The 26,744-nt window shown below is 40.9% G+C and overlaps 1 protein-coding gene across 3 annotated transcripts in view; it reads left to right on the plus strand.

Moving 5' to 3' along the window:
* LOC135172634 (homeotic protein antennapedia-like) overlaps positions 1 to 26,744 on the plus strand; it is a 146,118-nt gene that overhangs the window by 11,730 nt on the left and 107,644 nt on the right. Inside the window, exon 2 of one of the 3 annotated variants that reach the window (XM_064138822.1) lies at positions 1,410 to 1,524. The exons of the other annotated variants lie outside the window; for them this stretch is intronic. The gene's annotated coding sequence lies outside the window, so the exon portion shown is untranslated. The remainder of the gene's footprint in view (positions 1 to 1,409; positions 1,525 to 26,744) is intronic. 3 annotated transcript variants of the gene reach the window in all.

Consider the following 26,744-nt stretch of genomic DNA (forward strand, 5'->3'; position numbering starts at 1 on the left):
ATTGACTAGCCTTCACACTCTTCAGCATCAAGACCCTTCTGAGCGTCGCAGAATATGAAGAAGGTTTCCATTTAAAGCTTATGAGCCTGAAAAAGGCTCATGATTTGGATATTTAGCTCCTCACAACCATAAAGAGTTGAAAGTTGAATCGTTGACCCTCATGAGGGCCGATACCGATCAGAAGTGGAATAATTGCCTGTTCGGAATATCGGCGAGGGTCAAGGTTGTGGTACTTGCTCTCCTTCCAACTTTCCTTTTTCTTTTCTCCCGTTCCTCCTCATTTTATTTTATGCTACCTTTCTCGCTCACTCTCTTTTGTGCGTAGCGATGCGATAAAGTCGTTAAACGATAACGAAGGCGGAATGGGTGCGCTTCAAGACGCGAAGAATACACTGAGTATCATGAATAAAGTGCGCAGCCAAGAGAGAGGGAGGAGACAGCACCCGGAGGACCTAACCTGTATCGATGTCTTTCTCACCCGTTGGTTATTCTTCTTTGAGTCCTCGTTCTTCTCGGTGCCCCATTCCCACCCCTTTGCCCCTTACCTCCTGCAGTATTTACGCATGCCCGTTCCACTCGACGAACCTTAATTAAGCGTTCAAGAAGATGAAACTGGTTCTACGATCTGATGCGTCTACCGCAGCGCCAGCGTAGGGCTTCACGCGTTGTTGGGTTTTTTTTGGAGGTTAGGATGGGGCAATGATATTGTGAGGGTTGCAAGGGTCAAACGAGGAGATCAATTCAGTTGAACCTTCGCAACAATGAATGATGCTCCTCACGATCCTGAACATTTCAAATCCCCGATCCTTGTGAGCCTCACTGCTCATTTTTATATCCAATTTTTCATCAGAAAAAACAAACACTAACAAGTCCTAATGGAGTACACAACAAAAATATCCCTCCCAGACCGATGAGGCTCGTAAATAACTTCACTCCAGCAATTATCGATAAAAAACCTTATCACCCCTCGACTCTCCTCAACAACTCGACCCGTCACTCCGTTGACTAATCGTTCCTTCCTCGCGTCACAATTTTTCCGAATAAAAAAAATGAGAATTTCTTCTTCGCTTGCAATATGTAAAGTCACTGCAGGATTGTAGATGTGGAGGGAAGCGACGAGGAGCGGGAGTGGTCAGTTGCTGATGGGACCTATTCCGTTCTCGGGCCGTGTCAGTGCCAGTGCATTATGGCCGCTCGCGTTAGCCTCACGTCTCGGTTCCACACCGAGAGTCAATTATTGGGTCAGCCGTTAGCGCGGGAAATTTGAATAAATTTACCCTAAAAATAGTGAACGGAATGAGTGAGTGGAAATTACGATTCGTCGGTTCTTTTACTGTGTGATTGGAGGGATTGAAACGATTTCGGTCTTTCACGCGAGATATCCTGGGACATTTTGAGTCTGTTTCTAGTGATTTTGGGATTACCTCCCCCTTGCACGGAGTCACGAGACCAACCCGACGAGATGGGGAGAGGGAGAGGGGAGAATTTCGCGACACAATGGGACCACCGGAGCAACTCTACATCGTAAGTACACCAGAGGGCTTAACCGGACACCGATCTCCTCTAGTCTCTCTGTATCACGTTCTTACACTGGGCTTTCAGCCGTTGGAGGTACACGTTTAGGTGTAATCGCGGGCTGTATACAATGTAGTCTACCTCGGCCGACGGCAAAAGACGTGTACTTCAGATACAGGTATCAGGGGGGATTAGAAATTCCCATTCTGGGAAAATGTGGTTCTTATGGGAGGCACTTTGGGGGTGCATGACGGAATTAGAGGTCAGGTGGTTGTGTTTGTTTAGAGAATTGGGGAACGTTTAGATAATGAGGTGAATAGGTGGAGTTTAAGCGGTTTTCGTGGATTTTTTCCAGGTTGGGATTAAGGGTCAAATAGGACTTCTTCGAACTTTCATGACTCTTGTTATGATAGATCCTTTCAATTTTTCTATATTCTTTGACGATTCGCGAAAGGGATAAGGTCAGGTGACTTTTCAGGACTTGAATTCCGTCAGTCCGTTGAGGCTTGTGCGGGACAAATAGGACTGCTCAGACCCTCCTGACGATCATATTCATGAATCTCAGACAATTTTACATTTTTTTGTGCCTTGAGATGAATAGGATTGAATGATTTTGAAGGGTTTGCGCCCTTCGCGATCTTCGTATCCTTTGAAAGTCAATTTTCATTCGTTCTGTCCCTTATTAGTGTTTTATTCCTGAGATTTAGCTGTACCTTTGGTAATGATTTAAGTGAATTGTGATGTCTATTCCAGCCGAGACTTGATGATTCAAGTCAACTTCCTGTTCGGCGTGAAATCAAACTGCAGGTCCAGCCCTTCAGCTGGTTATTCTAAAATCCTGGAACTTGAATGGAAAATACAAAAATAACAGCAATTAACAAGAATAATGTCACCGCCATAAAGACCAAAATTCAAGAATTCACAACCAACCAACCCATGACCCCATTCACAAGTGGAATATATTTTACCTTGTCAGACGTCGGCAAAAACAAGTATCAAAAGTGTCAAGGAGCGATGTGAAAAATAAAATAATCCAAGAAAACGGAACTTTGCGCTGATAGACGCATACAAGTTGCCAACGGCCTGGGCGTCTCTTCATTCCATACCTCGAGACACAAGAAAAGATGCTGTGTACTTACGAAACGAGAAGAGAGAGGAAAGATGGCGGCCGCCAAAGTCGCGCCGACCGGTTGGCATCCCCTCTCTGTTACTCTCTCATTCGCTCATTTTCTGTTTCTCATCTCTAAGCGCGCGCAGCACCGGCGCCGGCGCGCTGGGCCCCCAAAAACCCACAAAAGTTAGTCCGAGTATATGAAACACCGGCGACGAATTAAATTGCGTGCGCATCTTTGCGGTGCCTTCGGGGCCTCACGGACTTTTTGCACGATGATTTGGCGATTCCACAGGGGAATACCATCCCTTTACGAATATTTCGCGGCTGGATAGAGTTCTCATTTCAATGATGCATTGACAGATCATAAATTATTTTTGGTAATTTTTGGGGAACGAGGGGAGGAGATTAGCATATGGCAGCCATTGACCAGTCGCAATTTATTCCCCATTCATTCGGCTGAACGGTTGTTGTAATGAACAAGCCATCTTGAGGGCCAAATGTAAGTGCTACAGGTTTTGTTCTTTCAAGGGTCCTGAGGGCTATACGAATACGACCCTTATGAGGGGTAAATGAGGTACAATATACTCCCCACAGAGATAAGTTATAACATCAAAGTTTGTAATCATAGAACGAGGAAGTGTAATTAGTGACACTTCCAGCCCTTATTGTGACCCTTATGACGGTCAAGTGGAATAAAATGATATTGGCAAAACTAGAAATGAATATTACAATTGTAAACGTTCGAATTTATGGTTTCAGCCCTTAAAGGGGCGCAATAGGCTTTCTCAATTCTGATCCTCAAAAGGGTTAAATTAGATAAATAAAAAACATTTTCCCTGTCAATATGACATTTTGGAATCTCGCGAGGATCAAATGAGAATATGGTAACGGGACGCGCCTTAATAATTACAGAAATGAATGTTCATTAGAACAATTCAGGGCGAAAAAAAATACAAAAGGGTTGGCAGGTCTGTAAACTAAAAAAAAACAGATCAAAGAATAATTTAAAAAGTCAAAGATAATTGTACATAACAAATACATAACAGTTTGGAAAATGTCCTGTCTGATAAAGCATTGATTTGGTTTTTTTTATTATAGCCCTTATGAGGGCTCACCGACCTAGAAATGACTCCAATAAAATTCGACTTGACCATCATAATGTATACCCTGAGAGTCAGTTTGTATTATTGTTACCTTTAGCCCTTATAAGCATCACTTTCGGCCCATCACATCCAATTTTGCCTTTTCTCATCCCTCAGCTTTTGAATTTTTAGTTCACGAAGACCTGAAAAAATTGCATTTGACAAATTGATATCTTTTTCCCCCTCTATCCATCTTCCGCTCTCTCAAGAATACCGCCACTCACCTCTATTGTTTATTTATCTCAATCCGCATTAACTGTAAGATGAATTAAAGCAATAAATAAGATAAGACGAAAAGCGTCGGTGCGCGGAAGTCTTTTGGCGTGACGCTGGCAACTATACCCTGTGCACATGATTATATGTAGATCTCAAGTTTCCCCAAGTTTGTCTATACCGTGGTGGCATGAAAAGGACAGGTGGTTTGGTATTAGCTCAGCAACATTATGCATACACAATGTCACTGTATTCGTATAAGTTGTCGGGCACACACCGGTACTCCCTTTTAAAGCCATTGAAATCGACTGTTGAGGATAAAACTGGCCATTAGCAATTTGATTCAATTACACGATTCGCGTTTCAAGATGCGAATGATATTTACGCTAGGATATATAGGCACGACCTGCATTTGAGTAACCTACTTGGGTGGATGTCTGCTCTGCAGCGCACGTGAGACTCACGTCAACTTTAATGCGGACTCGGCTTAACTAGTTATGCTGAGGTGAGTGGATAGTTTTTTTTTGACGTTATTAAGGAGAAATGAGGTGTATGGTAATTGTGGGTGATGACGAAAATTGGGGTGAGGCAACCGGAGAGTATTCTCCCTCTGGCAGCTCTTAGAAGGGTTGGAAAAGAGTTTTTGTGATTGATGAGCTCCATGAGGATGTTATCGATAAATTATGAGGGAAAAATATTTGAATTCTTGAAATATCGAAGCAGATACATCGATTGCAATCTTCGACAGAAAATAAATTATTTCACCGCAGGATTGATATTCTTGATAGAAGAAAATATATTTTTAGATAGAATCTTCAGTTAATCAAAATCCCAAATATTATAATTATGGTGAACCATCCAATTATTATACTGTACATAATCTGCATGAGAAATCATGAATTATTTTTCTAATTTTCTGAATTTTCGATTTCCTTATGTCAAATATTTCGATGTCAATCGGGATTGAATCGGTCAAGGTCATCTATTGAATAATTAAGAATAATTGACACGTTAGGTAATGACGGAAAAGGATATTTTCACTTTTTAATACTCTGAAAAATATCAGAAGTTACATATTCTTTACAAAAACAATTTTTTTTTCTCGGTGCGATCACTTTTAATTAGTTCTGGCCCTTATTAGTGTTTCAATCCCGAGATTTAGTTGTACCTTTGGTAATGACTTAACTGAATTGTGATGTCTATTCCAGCCGAGACTTGAAGTTCGGTATAAAATCAACCTTTTCTCGGTGCGCTCACATGACTAAAATTTTCGAATGAACGCGACCGATGGCTGAAATCTTCGTGACTAAACTCGTTAGATATCTCCTCCTCTCTCTCCATGGCAATCTCTCTTCCTTTGTACATGTGCCAAAAAATATTGTGGTGGGGGCAAAGGCGTGACAAGACCGCTGAGTAAAAGGAACCAGCGTCATCGGTGCAAAAGGACGACATGCTGCCGAGCCGGTTGCCCGCTCTCGCAGTCTCTCTTTGCAGACGAACAGTTGCAAGAAGCAGGTGAATATAACCTCAACTCTCAGGCCCACCGCCAACACAAACTGTATGTGAAATACAAAGGGCGGAAGTCTCAATCTGCAGACTGAGAAAACATCCTTTCATTCATTTTTCGTCTGGACGAATTTAGAGTCGACCAAAAAATAGTTGTAAAGTGGAATTATATGGGGTAAAACCGATCAATGAGAGGTGTCGAGAACGATTATTGGTTCGATTTTCTTCTCATTCAAGTCAATCTATTCTGCTGATGACAGAAATTATGAAAAAAAACATTAATTATTATCACATTCATATATTATACCAGATTAATGTTAATCTAATTTAATCCAATTCTCAATCTCTACTCCCATGAACTAAGATCATTAAAAACTATCCGATCCTCACGAACTCCTTAATTCCTCGTTTTCCTGGCCCTTATCATCAACCTGTCCTCAACTTGAACCTTCACTAGTACTCAATACATGAAGTTTTACCCGTGTGACACTTCCAGATGCCAAAAATCCGCGAAAATCGGCGTTTCACGTCAACAAATTCTGGATACTCAGGAAACTCACCCTCATGACCTTCACAAACGTTGATTCTGCGAGGTCCTTAAGCCCATAATTCGTACGATCATTGGGCCTAGTCTCGAAAAAGCCTAAAACCTTTCAATTTCCAATGATCCCCGTAAACCACAACCGATCTTTCACACAATCATCATGATCGGTGTTGAACGGCATTTGCATCGTGTACGAAATCCCGATATTCATCTACTCTCCTGAATCACTATTGACATTATTATTTAGGATATCACGAAGTAACAGCACGGCACCATGTGCCTGTTTATTTATTTTTACTTCATTCCAATCGACGAGACATGTATTACAACGAGGGATTTTGCGGTGGTTGTATGCAAGCTGTTAAGGCACGCGTTACGCACATTTAATCGGGAATTGGATACGTGACTCGTGCATGCTCAGGTTTATACATCGCGTGATTTAATTAAGCATCGATGATCAGACATCCTCGAAATATCTCTCATTGAATATCAACGCTAGGAATGAAAGACTCCATTAATGAAGGTTGAAATTATAATTTCGGAATGACGTCCTTATAAGGTCCAGCTTAGTATATTGACCCTCTTGGGAGTCCAAGTAGAGGAAGATGGGCGTTCACGAGGGCCTATTGGCAATATTTTCACGTGTTGCTCTCGGCCGACTATTGGCCAACCTTCTGCCAACTGTTGGCCAACCCTCGGCCGACAGTCGGCGACGCCTGGATTCAAACCAGAGGTGCCCACACATAATCTTCGCATATATAAAAACAGCAACAAATAGTTGAATATCCTCAATATTAACAACACCCAATGCCTTCACCTCACGTTTCACCCACAATTGCTTACCCATTCCATAACGTGGATTACCTCATCCTCAACGAGGCCCGAAGGCACATTGCAGGACTAACAACAACTCCATTTATTAGATCCTGAAGAACAGCAATCGCTGAAGGATTTAAACGCATGACGCAGTGACATTGCACTCAAATAATTCAGTGAAAAGATGAGGAGAATAAAACGAATCGAGCAAAGCAAAATGCTCTTTTGTTTGGCCATGAATTCAAAAGTTCCTCTTGTTTCCGATTACTCTCCGTTGTTTATCTTCTCTTTCCACTCTCTTGAGAAAATGTATATCTCTGGGTGGATATAATGCCCACATCCATACTCCCAATCTGTCAGATCTCCCTCCCCCTCTCCTTTAACTCCCTACGGTGGAACATTGAGAGAGACTTACGATCGTTGCGTTGTTATGTAAATATGGAAAAGGTTGTTGATTCATGTATGAGGACGGCATGAATCGCGTTGTCTTGTCCGACGAGCCGTGAAACTGATGCATTTGTATCGTTCGCCGATCCCCCGTAACGTCGCACGATAGCTCGTATACATACGTCGGGTCGTTTATTATAGGTTAGGGCTTTTTTAGGGCCGACGAGAAATCGCGGCGCAAATTAAGACATTTTTACTGCATTTTAGTGGCTCCGGTCAAAATACTTGACACTTCGGCTTTATTGGAGATTCGCGGACGGAAATAAGCAGGAAAAATTACGGAAATCGGCTTCGGTGAACGATTCCGGAAGTGATTTGGAAAATTTAAGTGGCGCATCGCGAGTTTACGTAGACGGTTCAGATAAAAATAACGGAACGGTTCGAAAAAATTCCAACAGCTCCGAAAGTACAGAAATGAGAGGGATGCTTCAGTGAATATTGTCTTCGTGGGGGGAAGTGTGAAGAGGATGGAAATGTAAATTGTCTTCATTTAAGACGTTTTACAAAATTGTTGGATCAAAAAGGTCGCGTTGTAAATTGAAACTTTTTCAATTAATCTTCAAAGACGAATGAACGAAGAGGAAACTCCAGGTCATTCTTGTGGAAATTTCTAGTTCTTTAAATTTTAAAATCTTAGGTATCGACAAGGTGTGAATAATATTTTTAAGAGACATTTTCAATTTAGTTGATTCTGCAGTTTCAAACTAAAACAATCGAATACTCTTCAATTGTCTTAAATCAACGTACTCAATAAGCTCAAAATTTTTCAAACTCAAAAAGGTATTTCAGCTCCATTTTAGTCCCTCCAAAATTTCAGTTCATATAAGGACCACTTGAAGGCACGAGTTTCCCCTTCCAAAAGAAAAAAAATCGCATTATCAGATTCATTCATCAAACCGAGAGCATTCCACAATTTTGTACAAAAATAATTCTTCCACTTTGGTAACGTTTTTATCTCCGCATGAACGTTTGATCCAAACCGTTTCTCAAAACAGTAACTTTATACTCTCCGCATGCACTGTTTATTTCTTCACCTTATTTTTGTTACTTCTTTTCTCCTGTTTTTTGTCGGCACTGTCACCACCTTCATTCCATTATTTTTATTTACCATTTCCCCCGCCCCCTCCGCTTCCACCTCATTCATTTTCATTTTACAATTTTTTGTTTATCCGGTGAAATTTTTTCATTCCACATCTTCTCTCCTCCTGTTTCTCTCAATTCTCTCAGGATTATTTTACCATTTCAGTATGTCTGACTGTCCGTGTTCTGTTTCACTCGACGTCTCCCCCCCTCCCCCGCCCCGGGTGCGTGCAACGATCGCCTATCGTTATCTCGCGTGAATATCATGCACATACACGCCAATACGATTCAGCACAAACTCCCGTCCCCGTTTCTTCTCAAAGTTGACTACTGGACTATATTTCTTATGGGTGTACGTTTCACACTAGTACTCGACAAGTATCACAGCTTCTTCCTGTGAATGGTGAAGTCCGTAGGGAGAATTTCTCATTGCAATTAGTATTCCTATTGGTCGTTAGTCTAATAGATATTATTTTATTCTCATTCGAGTGATCCTTTACACTGTTAGATGAAAAATTAACTTTTATGGACAGTTGATCATTAAAACACGAAGAGAAATATTAAATAAAAATTACGAATCCCGAGTCGACATATTTGTATTTGATTGGATCTCAAACTAATTTGTATTGTGAGATCTGGGCATCGAAGAAATACATTAGTTTTTAGAGGATCCTGGTGAGGGACAGAAATGCCGACTCGGGATCTTTTCCGTAATTTTGGAGCAATATCTAATGGAAGAAAATGTTACGAAATTTTTGCGGAGTGTTCCGCAATTTTAATCCAAATTTTCTGTGATAAATTGCGATATCGTCACGTAAATTTTCCCAGTCACTTTTGTAATCGGCAATTGAACTCAAGTTCTGTAATTTTTACTGAAGATTCGTCGGCGCACGGTAACCCTCGTCCCGGTTTTAATCTTTAAATTTTAGTGCTCCTCGTAGTCCTCTCCAAACTCGATCCCCGGACTGTATTCCTGACACATCTGTACTGAACACATTGGAATGTTGATGTGCTACAAGCTACCCACGACAAGAATCAGACGTTTCACCCAGTGATTCGTGAAGTTCTCGGTGAATTTCTCGTTTCAATTAGTATCACCTCGGTATCCATGTACAACCAAATACGCGTTACCAGAGACGTGAAAATATTCTGCACTGGACATCACTTCTTACTTCTCTCAGAGACCACTCGAGTGACATCCGATCATCGTCGGCCTTACAAGGAGTCTCGATCTTCGTGACTTCCTCATTGACACTCCAGCGTCACACCTTTCCACCGATTCTCAATCTGTCCTGATTTCCCACCAGTGGGAAATTCAATTAACGCTTTCAGCAGCAATCGCCGTCTTTCGACCACTATTGGAATCCTTCGAGACTATCGGAGCGGTCTCGGTTGGAATTGGAGGCGGGGGGCTAGTAGGACACGAAGAACGAGACCGAACCGGTGGCGTAAATCAACATTACTCTGCATTAGAGCTGAGTTTCTATGTTGGCTGGGAGACGTTACCGACAAAGTAAACTCACCAGCCCCGAGGGCCACTCGCTTCACTGTATGCAGAGCTCGATAGTGTTTATGAGCTGTACAAATTTCCTGGGGCTATTCCATGCGCTCAGACTGAGGACTTCCATTCCTGATATTTTATAACATTAACTTTTCACGATTTTTGACAAGACGAGACCCAACGCGAGCTACCACGCGCCGTAATTATCAAAATGATTGAAAATTTATTCATTAAATTAATTCTGAATTCAAATTTACTCCCAGAGACAGCTGTGTACGGATAAGGAATCAGCATGACAGACTTTAGAGATATCGATCGTCTCACTGGCGCCGTTTTTATAATAGGATTGTTCAGGATTTCGTGACCTTTTTGATCCTTAAGTCTTTTCTGCCTCAACATCAAAAGCTACAAAATTAATTAGAAGTCAGGTAACATTTTTTCCTTATGAGCCACTTCTCTAGGGGCAGGTTTACGCTTTCTGTACCTGAAAATCTCACAATATTCGTGCATTAATCTGGTGTTATATGAGAATCGATTGGTAAATGAAGGATAAAACCTTTCAGTAGTAGCAAACCTAGGTATATAACGTAAAACACTAGCTAGTACATATGGGTTATTTACATACTGTTGTGCCACGATGCTTGCAATTGTTGGGAGCAGCACTTTGGTTTTTGTAGTGTTGACGTCCGACTAACTATTTTTTATTCATTACTATTAAGTCTGACATAGTGCATGCCATTCATTTTTACCCCACTTTACACAATTTTATCATCTACTTTTAGTTTAAAATTTCAACTCGTAAGTTCCTGGAGAATAGCTTTTCAACGACCAACGGGCTCATTGTGAGTTATTATAGCGCAGTGGGACAACAAGGGGTGGGTCAATTATCAAAACATGTATGCAAAGTTATGTAAATGTATTTGCGATGCGTCTACGCCCTGGTGAATTTTACTCTCCTCATCTACCCCCACCCTTCCCTCTGCCCACCCCAGTGCAACTACTCTGCATCATTCTGTTGTTGGTTTAGACTGCGGAAGAGAATGAGTCAAGTGGCTGCTGAGTTTTCCTAGGAAAAGCTACTACCGCGAACTGCAAATTGTGGTAGGTCGATTTAATTTAATTCTGGATGAAGTTTCCAGAAGAATCGTTGAACGAAAAAAAAAATCAGCAGGAACGAAAATTGCAGAGAATGTTTCACGTTACATTGAACATTAATTTTGAGAGATTTACTGGTGCCTTTAACGCGAAACCACGCGAATCACCATCCACGGAATCAAAAGTTATTTCTAGGTAGAGCTTGTGGAGAAATTCTGTGAAGATGACTCGGGAGAAACGGGGCGTTTGGGTTTAGGCGACACGCCTAATTCGCATTTTTTTTACGCAAGAGAAAATGGCGTCAAAATGTCAGAAACCGGCGCTGATGTGGAAACCGAAAAGTGAGCATGAAGGTTTAATCGGCGGATGAGGGTCAAAGCAGGTCAAAAAAGGTCAAATCGTCATCAGGCTTTTAACTCGTGCGAATCTTGTGATCAAACACGACATTGCAAAGTCCATTCACGAAACTCAGGATCATTTATTTTCGAGTTAAATCTCCCTAAAAATAGCGAATTCAAGTCAGTGCTCATCGAAAATCTTTTTTGCAAACATCATTACAATCTACACGCAAAGTTGCGGCCAAAATGTCGCTATCCCCCGCACTTTCTAACGTATCCATTGAAAACTTGACTGCTTCACAACTAGAATCTTGTAAAAGCTTCGCAAAATAACTCCATTTCGAAATATTTGCGATTCACTTGTCTAAACTCTGTTCCCGATATTTATTAACGTCATCCCACACCGACTGTAGCATTCGGATTACCAGACCCCTGCACAGCGTCAGCTGATGAATGAGACAACCACCGAATTGACGGAAATAGTGTCTCACCAAGTCAGCGACATCTGAACCTCGAAAATTCCCGCAACCCTAGCAGATTTCAATCTCACCCAGGAATTCCCCCGCAAAATGACCAGCAAAAATGAATTGCCGCATGAAAAGCCACAGGCCCTCATCCTCAATCTTCAATGCTTGAGACACAAATGCCAGAAGAACTTTCGAGAGACACGGCATGAGTTTATCGTCAACCAGAATGTGTCGGGCAGTTGGTCACAAGAAAGCAAGTAGCTACAAGACCACTGGAACCATCGATCAATGTTCCCCCTCGGTAAAACAATACGGTGTTCTCTCCATAATTGACGGGAATCCATCATCCTCGCTTCACGATCTTCAACTCTCGTTCCCTCAAGTTAATCCAAGAAGGAACAACCAAAATCGTCCGCCATCACTCATTATTCCTCGTATCGTACCAACCAATCAGTGCGTAATTAATCGGTTGATACAGATGTACCAGCCATGATGATGATGATGATGATGATGATGATGATGATAATAAAGTCTGTGGGAATTTACCACCGAGAGATATCTAGATTCAATGCTCCAGTCGTCTTGATTTTTCAAGGTCACGAAGTTGTCGCTGACCGGCAGGGGAGCAATTCCACCTGATTCCTCCCCTCCATATCTGTTATTGCTCTCACTCCAGGAGGTACAATGTAAAAAGTCACTTCAGATACGGCTCTCCAACCTCCCAAGGGAGTCTGCCAGGCTCACATATCTCTTTCGCACTCCATCCCATCTGGCCTTTTCCTGTCCTCTTCTATCGAATTTATAACACTTTGTGTGGGTTAAAGCGATACAGGTGGGTGTGCACCAACGTTTACCAAACAATATGGATTCTGGAGATAACGATTAATCTACATGCTAGTCCTGAAATGAGGAATAGCCCAAATGGAAGGATACCATCCACCACTTAAATCCAACTAGCTTAATCCAATACTGCCCGCTGTGAGCTACGACTTCACGAGTAATTCCGGATAAATATTCAGGGTACATTATGGTAATCGCTTGATGTTCGTTGGAATGAGTGGTGCGATATAGTCAGTATGACGATAATCCAATTTTTTTCCGAGTATTCATTTTACGAGTTTTGGCATTCTTCATCATACCATCACCAGCTTACTGACCAATTATTCTCATGTTGCTTTGACGCTGGAAGGTCAAGACTTGGAGTGATGCTTTGACCAATGGACCTGGAAGACGATTCAGTGATGCAGATGAATTGCGAGCACCTGATGGACCCTGTGAAGCCACAGGTCCTGAAATTTGGGATTGAACGAAGAGTCATGAAGGTGGAATCACGAGAATCCTGAGAATCCCCAAACCATTTCACCAGGAACCGTTTCATTATCTCGGAATCTAAGCCAGCTGGCAAAATAGTCATGGAAATCTTTTCTCTAGCTCTCAATTTTCTCTACAAAAAAGGTCATGACGAAAATTATCCTTTGTCCGTTAGATTCTGTAGTGCAGTTGAACAACTTCCGAATGATTCATCATGGAATGAAGAACCTTAAGAAAGTATATCTGCTCGAAAGAATGTCGTGCATTATGCCAGAGTAAATAGCGATAGACGAAGAAAAATAATGTGACGTTAGTGTCGTCGGAAGCAGATACATGAAGACGAAGAGTGAGACTGGGTAATATCACGTTGGTTGTACAATAATGCGAGTGATGAAGTGGCTTCCAGCTTATTCTTGGCAGCCAAGTTGCTGGTTGAGGAGTTTTTGGCGACTACTGGGCAATATAGGAGTGTGTAAAACCAAAAAGGGGGGTTGGTTACATTTGGGATATACCACTCGAGCGTATACGCATGGAAAGAGAGATACATCTCTCTGGGTTCCACCCAGAATTGTGTGCACACGTGGGTGATAGTGTGAGGAGTTGGCTTGACTCTTTGGAATCAGTCTCTCACTCACTTTTGCCGGAGATTTCTCGCGAAATACCAGCCTTTCTCCTTCGTTTCTCCCTTACTCCGAGGTATATATTCGTCCCCGGGGCTGGAGGTTCAGAAAAGACGAAGGGAGAGAGAGAGAGCAAAAACAAATATTTGGAGCCTGGCCACTAAAAACTTTGACCGAGCCAGCGGTGCACGAGTTGATTTGTTCTCTCCGACGTATATTTCGTGAGATTTATTTTTTTTATTGGGGATTTTTTTACCTCCGCCACGGTTTCGGAGATAAAGAGACGACAGTGAGACGTTGTGGAACGTACTTGAGGAGAGAAAGATCTGCTTTATGGGGAAGACTTTAATTTTATTATTTTTAGGTGAATCCTTAAAACTAAATACTCGGGTTTTGTGTCTTCAGGGTGATGTCGTTGAACTCAAAAGATCTCACTCCTGATATTGAGCGAGGGATTTGAGCAGGAAAGTCTTAGGAAGGTCGTTCTGAAGGTCATGAGGGTCTCAAAGAATCCTGAGAGACATTTTTTGTTTCAGTTTCGTACTGATAAGCTTGAGAGATTAGATGATAGGGAGGACTGCACCTGGGCAGGTTTCCACCCCGAGATGGAGTTTTCCGTAGCCCTTCGGCGGAGGTGGTACAGGGGGTTGGGGGTGTGATGGGAGCGAATCGTAAAGACGCGAAAGGACATACGGGAAGACAATGATCTAATTTAATGCGATATTCTGTACTACATCGCATTGTGTGACGTCATAATAAACCATACTCTGTAATAAGTGGTAGATACAGGGTAAAATGTCAGATAAAGGTGGATACAACTCATCAATATAACAAACACAGAAGCCGAGAAAGTCACTTCCCGGAATAATACACATGGGGCGCGTGCGGAGTCAGCTGGGGATTTAATTGGATGGACACCATCGTCTGGATGCTTAATTAACTAATTAATTTCACGCGGGACGCGAAGATACTGCCGAGTGGTTGGTAGCTTAAACTGGTGCACGATACTTCTTCGTAAGCGCGCCAATCTCCTTTTTCTTGTCCCCAACAACTCGATGTTTCATCTTCGCACTTTGATGACTTCCCACTTTCATTCATCTTCTCCTCAACACACTTCAGGGAGTTTTAGTTGTACATTCGGAGACACATCAAGAATTTTAATCATCAGGCATTATTCACTTGTGGCCATAGCAGTCGTATGAATGAATCTAAATCTATTTGATAATTGCAGGGGGTTAATTGTGGGTGAAAACGAGGGCCAAGAGTTCGAAATTGGGATAATTCGCGATTCTGACATTTCAATGTGTCAAGTTACCGTCGAGTATTGTTCGATTTTCTTTTAATAATCGCTTCCATAGGAAGGGATATACCTAACAATTCGGGATAAGATTGAATTCACATCGAGATTATGTTTGAAAGCCTTTCAGACCCTTGTGACGAGTAAAACTGAAATAAAATTCGCACTTCCGCTTCATGAAATTATATTTGAAATTCAAGAGTTATAAAGGTTGCAAGGGTATTTGTTAAGACCCTTGCAACCCTTATAACTCTTATGAGGAACGTACAATTCTCAATTTTAAACTATAAAAAATAATATATCCGAAGGACTTGCGTTTTCGTTTCGCAGTATCAACTTATTTTAAAAAATACAGTGAAAAAAAATTTTTGTCGTCTGATATCATGACATTATATCTAAAATAACTGTTGGGGCCTTCTCGAGGCCCTCGTGAACCTCAAAAAAATGGCAAAAAAATCCCAAAAACAGATTCGTCCCTGACACAGGTTCAAGGTCGACGAAAAAAAATGGCAGTGAAATGTGTGAAAAATTCTCATCACTATCCCGTAAATATTAAAATAGGAGAGAGGTATATCTGCACACAGGAGTCGCTGTATATCCAGTGGATGAACGTTGGTATAACCCGTGTGCACTAGTGGCCAAGCGTTCTCTCGGTTTAATTTAACACAGCAGCTGTAATCCCATCCATTACGCTCGCGGTAATATACGATCGCTCGAGATTCATACTCCGTTTTTTCACTAATTAACAGACGGGACAAATCGCTCCGACGATCCCCCTCGGGTAAAAGGGGTGCAACTCTCTCGTGGGTGGGTGTACTGGAGTGTTGTACAAACTCCCATCTCCTGGCTCATGCTGGCGTGTTTCCTTTCGCATAGAAATACAACCCCTTTTACCTGAAATTCTAATACCCATAAAACATTGAATTTTTTTACATTCCGAGGTGTGGGAGTTTCCTTCGTCATCCAATTACATAAGCAATATAATATTGTGTATAATATATCACTTGATTTGATGAGATATTAGAGGGCAAGGGTCATCAGGGTCTGCTTCCTGAGTCTTCATGAAGTTCAGAAGGATTAACGTACATTAGCACATCGGTTTTTTCCAGAAATTCAAATATAATATAACAGTTGATGTAATGAAATATAACAATAAACCCTTGTGAAGGGCGGGAAGGTCAGAAAGATCATGAAATTAATAAGGGATAACCTGTTTCCAATAAAAAAATTATCTATAACATATCGCCCGGTGCAATATGATATATAGTGAATCATAAGTATATCATATATTTATAGTATCTCAGTTCGTTTAATTAAATATTAAAAGATAAGGGCCTGACGTCAGGGTCATGGGGCGAAGTTAGCAGGCATTTGTGAAGTTAAGAGCGGTCAGGATATATCATAATAATATATCAATAGATATAACAAAATAGTTGCTTCCTAAGCATCATTAATATGATACCTCAGACTATGCTGTACCTCGCAATTGCCTACCAGCATTTGTTTTGTCTCATTTATCGGCTTGCTCTTTTCTGCTGTATTAAGTTTTTCCACATTCATACTATGAATTTGGCTGTGGTGTTTATTTATCCTCGCATCCTCATGTGAGAACACGAGTGCCAATATATCTATATTATGAATGTATCATTTGATATAATAAAATAGAAGACCTTACGAAGGGCGTAGAGGTCAGGAAGATCACGAAATTAATTAGCAGCACCGGATTTCCGATTTAAAAATTATGCTTAACATCGCTCAGTGGGATAAAATATCGAGAGTGTAGGATCGCAAGGGTCAGGTGCTTAAGGTCTCATAAGGATTGTAGGGATCAGCAATTGTAATTTATATAGTTTATAATTCCAGAAGGTACCGGCCGACATATAATTCTTGAAAAAATTGAATAATGTTGATGTAATATCAACAGCTCACAGTCCTAATAAAATTAAAAAAATGATTGATTACATCATTTAGCTCAATTAACATGGCTAAATTACATATAATTATTCGCTTTATATTCAACTATTTATTTATTTCACCTGGTTCTCTCATTGCACTGACTCTCCACGCTCCGGTGATATATACTGGATGGAACTGATAGCGGGATATGCGTATAATGAGGCGACTACTGGCATTCATTCATTGTGGAATTCTCTCCCTCTTATCCTCAATGTTAAACGCACACACTGAAAATTTACGGGAGGGGTGGAAGGGGGATTGAATGCATTTGCCCAGTGATCGCAAGGCGTTTCATTGATCGAGACAGATAAATGGAAAAACGTGTTAATTGTCCGTTCCCGAGGCCGGAAGGATTTATTTAATTGGAATTATGGATAACACCAGACTCGTATGGAGTCGTTGGGGCATTATGTCTGAGTGATTAATCAGTGTCTCGCTTTTTTTTCATGGCTTTATTGAATAAAAAAATTAATTTTCTGGTCAGTGCACTGCACTGAGAAAAAAAGTAACTTCTGTCGAAAACTTATTTGTTTTGATGAAGAGATATCTTGTATCGGAGCTATTTATCTGTAGACAAACATACATTTTTCACCGGAAGATGATGATTTTCGTTGGATTAATTATTGAATTAATTATGGAATGAATTGAGTTGAATTATGATTTACAGAATTTTCAGTATTTTTTATCGTTTTTGCATTCCCGTTTTGTCATACGGTTTTAATACTATTTGAATTTTTCAAGATGCAAATTAGGACTTTGTTGGTTATAAAACAGCGGAAAATATTCTGCAATTCTCAGGAACTCCATTTACCCCATATATGCGAGTAATCATATTTGTAGGAACATGAAGTTACAGTAATTTTGCGTGACCAGAATGCACATTTTTTCATTTCCCACTCCATAAATCTTGGGACTTCCCGCAAAACCCTTCTGGGAGTCGCGAGCCCCATGAACGTCAGATCTAAGTGCGTGGTAATCCTCGAACACATCATATTATCTTGAAGATCGCCGCGTTTCGACATAGCAGGGGGTGATACATCGTTACACATCAACGAACTCCCCTCAATTTTCCAAGACTCGCGGAAAATATAAGAACCATAAATTTCCAAAAGGCAATTAGTTCTCTTCCGATATGCCTCGAGATTTTTTCCACTTTTAGATAACAATCTTTCATCTGAGAATAACAAGAAAAATGAGATTTTTTCGTGGAGCAAATTGATAGGGCTACGGTGAAGAGGGCAATTCAAACCCTTGTGACCTTCGCGATTTTCGCGATAATGTTTTCCTCTTTCTAGGATCCTTCGGGTCTAACTCTAGCCCTCATTTGACTAAACTTAGAACCTCTTGGTTGAATTTTCCACCCTTATGATGTCCCTGTCTTCCATCATTACCTTCAATAAATTATAACTACTTTCCATTTGTAGTATGTAATATTAGATCTTACTGTTGAGAAAAAGGGGATTTTCCACACGTTGAGCGCACCAAAAAGTCCCCTTTTTGTCACTCGTACCATAAACTAATTTTTCTGTACCAGCAACATAATTATTCCCGTACCCTCCCCCCATTTTTCAAGCGCATAAATAGACTCATTAGGGGCGTGAGTCCATAAACATTTCTAAAAATTCTCCCAAACTAATTTTGTACTTCGGCAAAGATAGGACACACACAAGACGAATCGCCGCCTCGAAGTGAAGCCATTCGTCTGTGGTTTCTTCCGAAGAAGACAATTAGGACCTTTTCTACTCAAGAGGACAAATCCCCGTTATCTATAAGGGAGACAGAGGACTTTTCCTTTACTTTAATACATTGCGAGATACCGTAGGAAGTATTCACGTATTTGTGTGTGTATGTGTGTCCTTGTGTGTGCAATGTACGTGCCTGAGGGCTTCTTCTGGCACAGAATAAACGTGGAGACGAAGTAGCGAAAAAAGGACGCACTTGGGGCGGTGAGGAGGGGCGGGGGTGGGGGTAGAGGGGTTGGAAAGGGAGGAAATGTCAGAAGTGAGACGGAGCTAGTTTTTTCTGTTGCACGTATATTATGTGTGTGAGAGTCCGAAAGAAGGACTCGGGGAAAAAGAAGAGAGGCTCTAGCCTCTCTCACTGAGAGCGCAAGGAAAGATAGATTACTCCGCCATTCTTGCAATTTCCCTGTCGTATCGAGGCTCGTAAATTCCCGGTGAAATATGCGAAGGGGCGCCTGGTGCGGGCAGCACGCTCCTGCTCCTACTCTCTACCGTCTCTCGCCCTCTCCCTCTGGTTCTCTCTTTCTCCCTGTGTCTCTCTCACTCTTGTTTCCCACTCTATTGCTGCCCTCACACACCAGTACACGGGAGACCAACCCCTTGATAGGCGCTTGGGTGTGTACCGAAGGGGCTGTCTCTAACCGGTGGATACTACAACGCCAACGCCATATCATTTTCGAGGGGATGCGAAACTATAAAATTTGGGGACTTTTCAATTGACAGGGTGTGAGGGAAATGATGAAGGAAAAGCGAGAGTTTATTAGAACTGGAATCGCAGGTGGAGAGAAATTTTCGGAAAAATTGGAAATCCAGAGGACGAAAGGGAGTTCTGGAGCAATAGGCAGACAAGTGGCATATTACCGGAGAGACTTCACGTAGAAGGGATTGAATGTTATCACACGTGACGCTGTCGGGAGGGTTAATTTTTATCGATGATCTGTTTTCGTGAATTTTGGGCGGTTTTCGGACTTCAGAGGGAACCAAAATAGTTGCGAAGGAGTGAAAAGGGATAAGTCACGGTTAGGTATGGGGCAGTTTTTCATGGATATCTCGGAATGTAGGAGAGATGCGGGGATTTTTATTATTACCTTTTTTGTGCGGCGAGCTGTGTTTTACAATAAAGGTCGTGATGAAAATTTCGCTATTTGTCTTAGGTTCGCAGATATTGCTCAAATACTTTAGTCCGAGACAAAACTAAAAATCGTCGTTTTAGGAGAAGGCGGAAAAAAACGAATTGCTATTTCTCAAAATTTGGGGGATGTATTGAACTGAAATTAGAGGTGGAAGGGGTTTTATACTCTATACTGATATAAAAATTTATTCGATTTCAATGATTCAATTTGAAAAAACAAAAATAATCCAAAATGTTTCTGTAAAATGACGAAAATGGAAATTTAATTTCTTTCAAATTGAAATCGATAAAACTTCAATGTCGAGATATTATTAAATTCGTTGAATCATTGAATCACTCATCAGCTATGTGATGACTAAATTACACCGTGATAAATACAAATAATTTATTAAACGCATGCAAATATATGGCGTTTAAAAAATGTATGAAAAAAATTAGTCATCAGTTAGGGAAAATTTCTCCAACTTTAATGAAGTTTTCCATCTCCAAACATTTTACTCAGCGATGAGTCACTCCGCCTCCCCATCTTTTTCTCATTTTACGATTTAATTGTTTCAAGCACCGCTGGGAACAACACCGCAAATGGCAAACTCCAAGTTATAATGGAAAATAGATGCGACGTCGATTCAACCGGGGAGCCTCTTGTTAAAAAGAATAAAGCCATCTCCACTTTCCCCGATTCCCTCGCGCTTAACTATTTCGGACAGTCTGCAATTCACTGAGACACGTTGGTTACGATACCCCTGAGAGCACCCGGATGAGCACCATAAAATCCTCAGCGAGTCTGTCCTGTTTCTGTCAAGGGTTGTAAATGCAAAGTATCTCGAGTGGTGAATTTACTCGCGGGTATTTATTACGAAAATTGCATTTGAATTTCTGCTGTTTAAATGCCCTTTCTGACCCTTACAATCGTGTTCGCAATATTAAATGCACACAAAGGTTCCAATTATTTATTTTTAAAAAATTCCGAAAATGATATTTTTTGATAATTTGGCCTAGAAATTAAAAAAAAAATCTTTCAGATATCAGCCCCGAAAATATCTCAAGCGGCATTTACCCCAAGTGTTTTTCATTCCCCCGGAATTTTTTCACTTGAAAAAATTTGATAATCAACCCTTATCTTCATCACGTGTTTGAATGCTCACGTCACCAACAATCGATTGATATTTTTTAAATATAGAGCACACACATCCAATATATTTTTGCCCATTCAACAACATTCATTTCCCCTCACAGCCCCTCTTTAATCAAACCTCCCTATTTACCCCAGATGTTGATATTTTCCCTGAAAAAATCTACCTCTCCCTACTACATATTCAATTACCCTCCGTGACCAGAGTCACTTAATTCCTCACGTGTACAAAATTATACCCCCAAAACCATTAAACCCACGCTTCATTCTAGAAATCATGAATGGTGTAAACAAAAGTTTTCCGTCCCACCCCTTGTATATTTCCACCCTCCTCACCTATATAAACCAATATTGCTGGAGCTCACGTATCCACGAGCATCGTAAATTTTTATTTATCCTCGAAAAAAAGAAAGGCGCATAAATACCGTGAGATATTAGTATCATGAAAAACGATTCTTGGGAAAGTTTTTCCCCTCTGGGGGTGGGGAAAAAAATGTTGTCGAAAATTTTTTTTCCCCCTCGGAGGGAAAAGTGTGTGGCTTACAGATACAGCGAGGGTGATGCCCATACATTTTGGTGGGTGGGGGGTGGGAGAATGAGTATAAAGTCTGCGGTGGTAGATAAGGGGAGCGCAGGAGTCGAAAAGGGGGTGGAGAAAAGAAAGTGGGGGTGGAAGGGGGTGGCCAAGAAAACGCCGGAGGCTATAACTTTGCGTTCCCGTCACTACAATTCGATCTTATATATAATTTTACAAAAAAAAATCATCTTATTTGTGAAAAATCATTTTCCGAAAATTTTCTTGTGAAAATTTTTCTATTCAAATATTTTCATACAAAGATATTCAACGATTTTTTTAATCTTTTTATTTTACTGACTTTTCACTCACCAAATTTCCCGCCCAAATTGTCCTTTGGAATTTTTTGCAGTTGTGAATTTTTGTGATGGGAAATTTTCTTATGAAAAATTTTAAACCATAAATTTCCTTTCCTCAAAATTCAAATAAAAAAATTCTCTTCATTGATTCGATTGATTATTATGTCTACAATAAATATATAATAAACAAGTCTTCTAAAATATCGTCTGGAGAATTCGGGAATGGCACTTTTTCCATGAAAATTGTTGGCAAACTTTGTCTTTTCAGATAGGAAAATATTTTCTTAAAAAATTATGCCCCTTCATTTCAGTTGTGCAGAGGTGGGGGAATGAGTATAAAGTCCACAGTAGCAGATAAGAATGGCGCAAGAGTCGAAAGGGGAGGTAAGGATGAAGATCAGAAGGGCTAGGGTAAGAGGAGAAAACGCCGGGGGTCATAACTCGCGCGCCCGCCGCAACTGCAATTCTACCCTATATTTAATTTCACGTGGAAAAGAGCACGGGAAGGGCGGGGGGTGAGAGGAGATGTGCGGAGATAGAAGAGAGAAGCGCATTGGAGGGATGGTGGCAGTGAAAATTTCCGAGAGATGCAGGAGGAACGAGAAGGAATTGTCGTTTAATCTAGCCGCGATCCTATCTTGTGGAAAATTTATCATTCGATAAATTGTGGAGGTATATATCAAGCACTTCCTGCCGAAGCCGTCAATAGAGCGGGGGACTTCCGAGTGTTTTCTCGAAGGACATGAGAAGGAAGAAATTTTCATCCGGGAATCCACGAACTGTAATCAAAGACTAAAAAGATTTAGTGTAAATACTGAAGCAATTGAATTGTGACTGAACGAATGCCATTTTTGATTATTTATTGAACAAATTTTGAAGAAGAATATCATGAAATCGTCTTAACACAATAATTTCAAGGAGATAAATCATAATAATAATTTTTGTGAAAAATTGACAGCTCCCTCTGGTGATTTTTAAAAATACTTAAATAATAATGAGAATAATCATTGGTTTCTTTAAATATCTAGTAAAATCCTTTCTCCTGGGCGTAATTATTATCCGATTAATTTTGAACCGCGGGGGATATTTGGGGCATTATTGGTTCATTTAAATATCGGGCGATGGAATTCCATGAGTCGAAATCTACTGGACCAATTTTAATCGGTCATATTGGACAGAACCTAAATTTAATTTTCCATCTTTCATTTTTAATACATAGTCTCTCTACACCTCCACTCTACAACATAACAGCGAATGGTGGGTGAAACTTAAATGAAAAAAAATCATTCAGAAAAATTAGGAAATTCCTTTTTAGTCAATTGTCCCGAAGAATTTTTCTTCATGAAATTTTACCCAAAAAATTTTCCATGAAAAGTTTCTTCCCGAACCATTTTGCACCCATTCCATTGAACACGAGGTTAGTAGTGCATTTTTCCTTGCCGTTGATGCACCCGAACTCCACGAGCACATCCGGAAAAATAAACTAAAGGACGGGAGAATGCGAGAGTGAGCAACGATGGAGTGATAATGGCTGACCAATCAGTCGCTTTCGCCGAGCGATCTCGATAGTCACAATCGATGGTCCTTTATCAGGCAGCCGGCATCGTCCGCATGAATCGTCGATTCATCCGGACGATTGCCGTAGAGGGCGAGAGAGAGAGAGAGAGAGGAAGACGTTCCAAGACGAAGAGCAAGAGCGAACAGCTAGAGGGGGTGGTACGCGTAATTGCTGCTTTATGAATCGTATCCTCCCATAGTTGGCTCTCCCTCGCTCTCGCCCTTCTCAGCCACCCCGTGGCTATTTCCGTGTAATTCACACCCTTTCTCCCTTAACCTACCCAATTCCTCCTCCTTCAACTCTCAACTTAATGCTCTTCCCCTCACTCCATTAAAAGCCATGCCACTTGGCTCGTTTCACTTGCCACAGTGTGGTTGCTGTGTTCTGGGCTTTGTCACTTACCTTTCGCACGTTTTCACTGTTTTCTAATGTCTCCAAGTTTTTTCAATTCGTCTATTACCCACACGGAAACTAAAGTTGAGAGAATAATTGTCGAATAAATCGAGTGCACAGCAGGAACGATTGACTGAATATCGAATCTTTGAACATTTTTCAGAGACTAAAAAATGTCTGACTAAAACAAAAATTTTATTGAATTTTTGACGAACAGATGTCAACATTTAACCACATTTTCATTTTTTTTCTAGCATATTTTAGCCTCACAAAAATATCTACAAAAAGTGTTTGTTGATTCGGACGTTCGTTTTTGTTTTTGACCGGTATTTTTCAATAAATTATATTTTGCAAAATAAAATGTGCTTCAATTTTCTCGACAGTTTTTATTCAACTATTCTCTCAAAGGAATTGACACATATATATCCTTACAAATTGAATTTGAGAGCTCTACTACCGAATAATTCTAGTGGAAACTAAATATTTCAAATCTACTCTCTTATTTCGCCGCAGTAAAATCTGGGGAAGCCCCCGAGAAAATAAACCGGCTGTCGTTTTACGAGTCAAGCTCTGAATGAACCCCTCCTTCCCGATTGGTCTCGTTGGTGCCCACTTCAAGAGTCATAAAATCATCTTTTTTCTAGTACCTACAGAAAAAACAGTATTGTACACTGGTCCCTCATAACTCCTCGAGGTTTCCCCCGTTTTTTATTGGAGATAAATGCTGAAATAGGGGTCCACTAAAAGTTTGGGTATTTTTTCCATCACCTGGTGTGAATTTTATGACGGCACCAGAGGAACTCAAGAGCTAGCTCAGTGTTCCGTTGACTGTCGCGCAAAACTTGTCGTTGTGTCCAAAATTTCCGAGTAAATTTACCAAATTTTTTCATCTCTTTCGAAACAAAAAATACTTTAAATGCAAAAAGAACCAAAAGTAAAATTCAGAACAGTGACGACAATATAATGTGTTATCGACATTTAAAGTTGATTAATATTAAATATCGACCTAAATATGTAATGACGACATTAAATCTGCACATTAAAATATCAAAACACCATAAAAAAATAATCGCATCTCATATCAACAATTACTAAAATCCCAGTAACAAAATGTTAATTAACATGGCTGAAGACCCCGATCTTCTTAAACATTAACACAGAACTGAGGACCAGTTCAAAGCCCTTCCAAGAATTTCCAACAAATTCCCTCAAAAATAAAATAAAACCACTCTATTAATTACCATCTTTACACACAACCAGTGCTAAAAATTTACGAATCAACGACTCATTCAATCTCAACTCCACTCTCCATTAAAAAAAACAACTACAAACAGACCAAAAGAACAATTCCCCCCATTAAATCAACTCGAAAAGTGCAACCCAGTGAATTGTTGTTGAAATACTGATAGATGAAATACAATTCGTCAACGTCAACTAAAATCTTGACACGGAGAAGGTCACTGAACCCATATAACAATTCGTCGTTGTACCGGATTCATCGTTGGGCTGATCTAGTTTGAACGTGATGACAGTTATGCATCTCGCATAGCAATGCCGGCCAACTGGGGTGATGCCATATATCACAACTACCTAGTAGCGCCAAAATCTCCCGCCTCCCTCTCCCTAGCGCCCCCCCTCCCCTCACCGGCCAATTCCCCTCTTCACCGGGTTATCCACACCCCATTCCGTCATACTCTCGAGTTTTCTCCCTCTCCCACACGGGTATACAGTTGCCTTTCTGTAATATAGGTGTACACGCGCCACCCTAGATGCACCGGTGAGTGCACTATTGCGTAATACACTGCTGCCATATTACCCTCGTGGCAGGGTAGGGTATCAACCTTCTCTTCTCCCGTTCCGCTCAAGCCTCCCCCTCCCCGCCCCTCCTGCCGACCCATCCGCCCCCGCCACGCGCACTTCAACTCCCACCCTGGGCAGTGAGAGCGGCTAATATACTGCCTTCTCCTCGTTAGACTGTACAGCATTACACGCGGACAACGCGAGACAGAGTGACTCCGGAATAATGTAATTTTAATAGAGCCAATCAAGCGGTAGCCGGTGAATAACGTTTTGCATCTGGTAGCCGGGAACATGCTGAGCGGAAGCTAATGGACATTCCCCGACATTCTGCGTTTTTTAGATTTATGAAATGCATTATGCGGCAGACTGCGCGATGCTGGAGAGTACGTCCGGTTAATGAAGGGTTGAATGTCTCAATGATTATGTCTTGGAGGGGGTGATTTATTGAGTGACGATTAATGTTGGGAAGGCACGACATGATCCGGTCGGTGGTGGGGTGAGGCGACATTGAAGTGTCCGGGGAATGTTGGATGGACGGGTGAAGTTGGGCAGGTTGGGCGATGAATTGAAAGGGGGTGAGAGGATGCTGGGGGTATGTTGGATGTCGGAGGTGTGGTAGAATGTCGTATGAGGGTAAAGTTATTGGGCCATCGGTGAATGTTGAAACGACATTAAACAGTCAGATTGGGGGTGATTAGTGGAATTATAAGGAGAGGTTGAACGATGTGCGACGGTACTGTCGACTTCGCATTCTATGACGGTATTGAATGTCTCGACGGCATTAAACATCGTTCGGCATTAAATGAAGAAGCGACATTGACCGGAATACTGAATGTCACAGTCCCATAAGATTGTCATGCGCTGAAAAAAATATACGTCAGCTGAGGGTTGATTTTCTTCATGAGAAAAAATATATTTTTAGATTTCTTTTCAAGATATTTGTGGACGAATAATCTTCTAGTTCAACATAATTCTCTAATTTAAAATTGATCTTTGGCAACTGCGTAAAAAAAATATCAGCACTAATTCTTGACGAATATGTTGCCCTTTTCCCGTGTGAACAGATCTCCGTTTAATGCAAACCACTGCAAACATTCAAATGCACCTCTAAAATTGTAGTTTCTTACCATCATAGAAATACCTTCTACAAAT

Source organism: Diachasmimorpha longicaudata, chromosome 2, assembly GCF_034640455.1.
Source record: "Diachasmimorpha longicaudata isolate KC_UGA_2023 chromosome 2, iyDiaLong2, whole genome shotgun sequence".
Classification (NCBI taxonomy): Eukaryota; Metazoa; Arthropoda; class Insecta; order Hymenoptera; family Braconidae; genus Diachasmimorpha; species Diachasmimorpha longicaudata.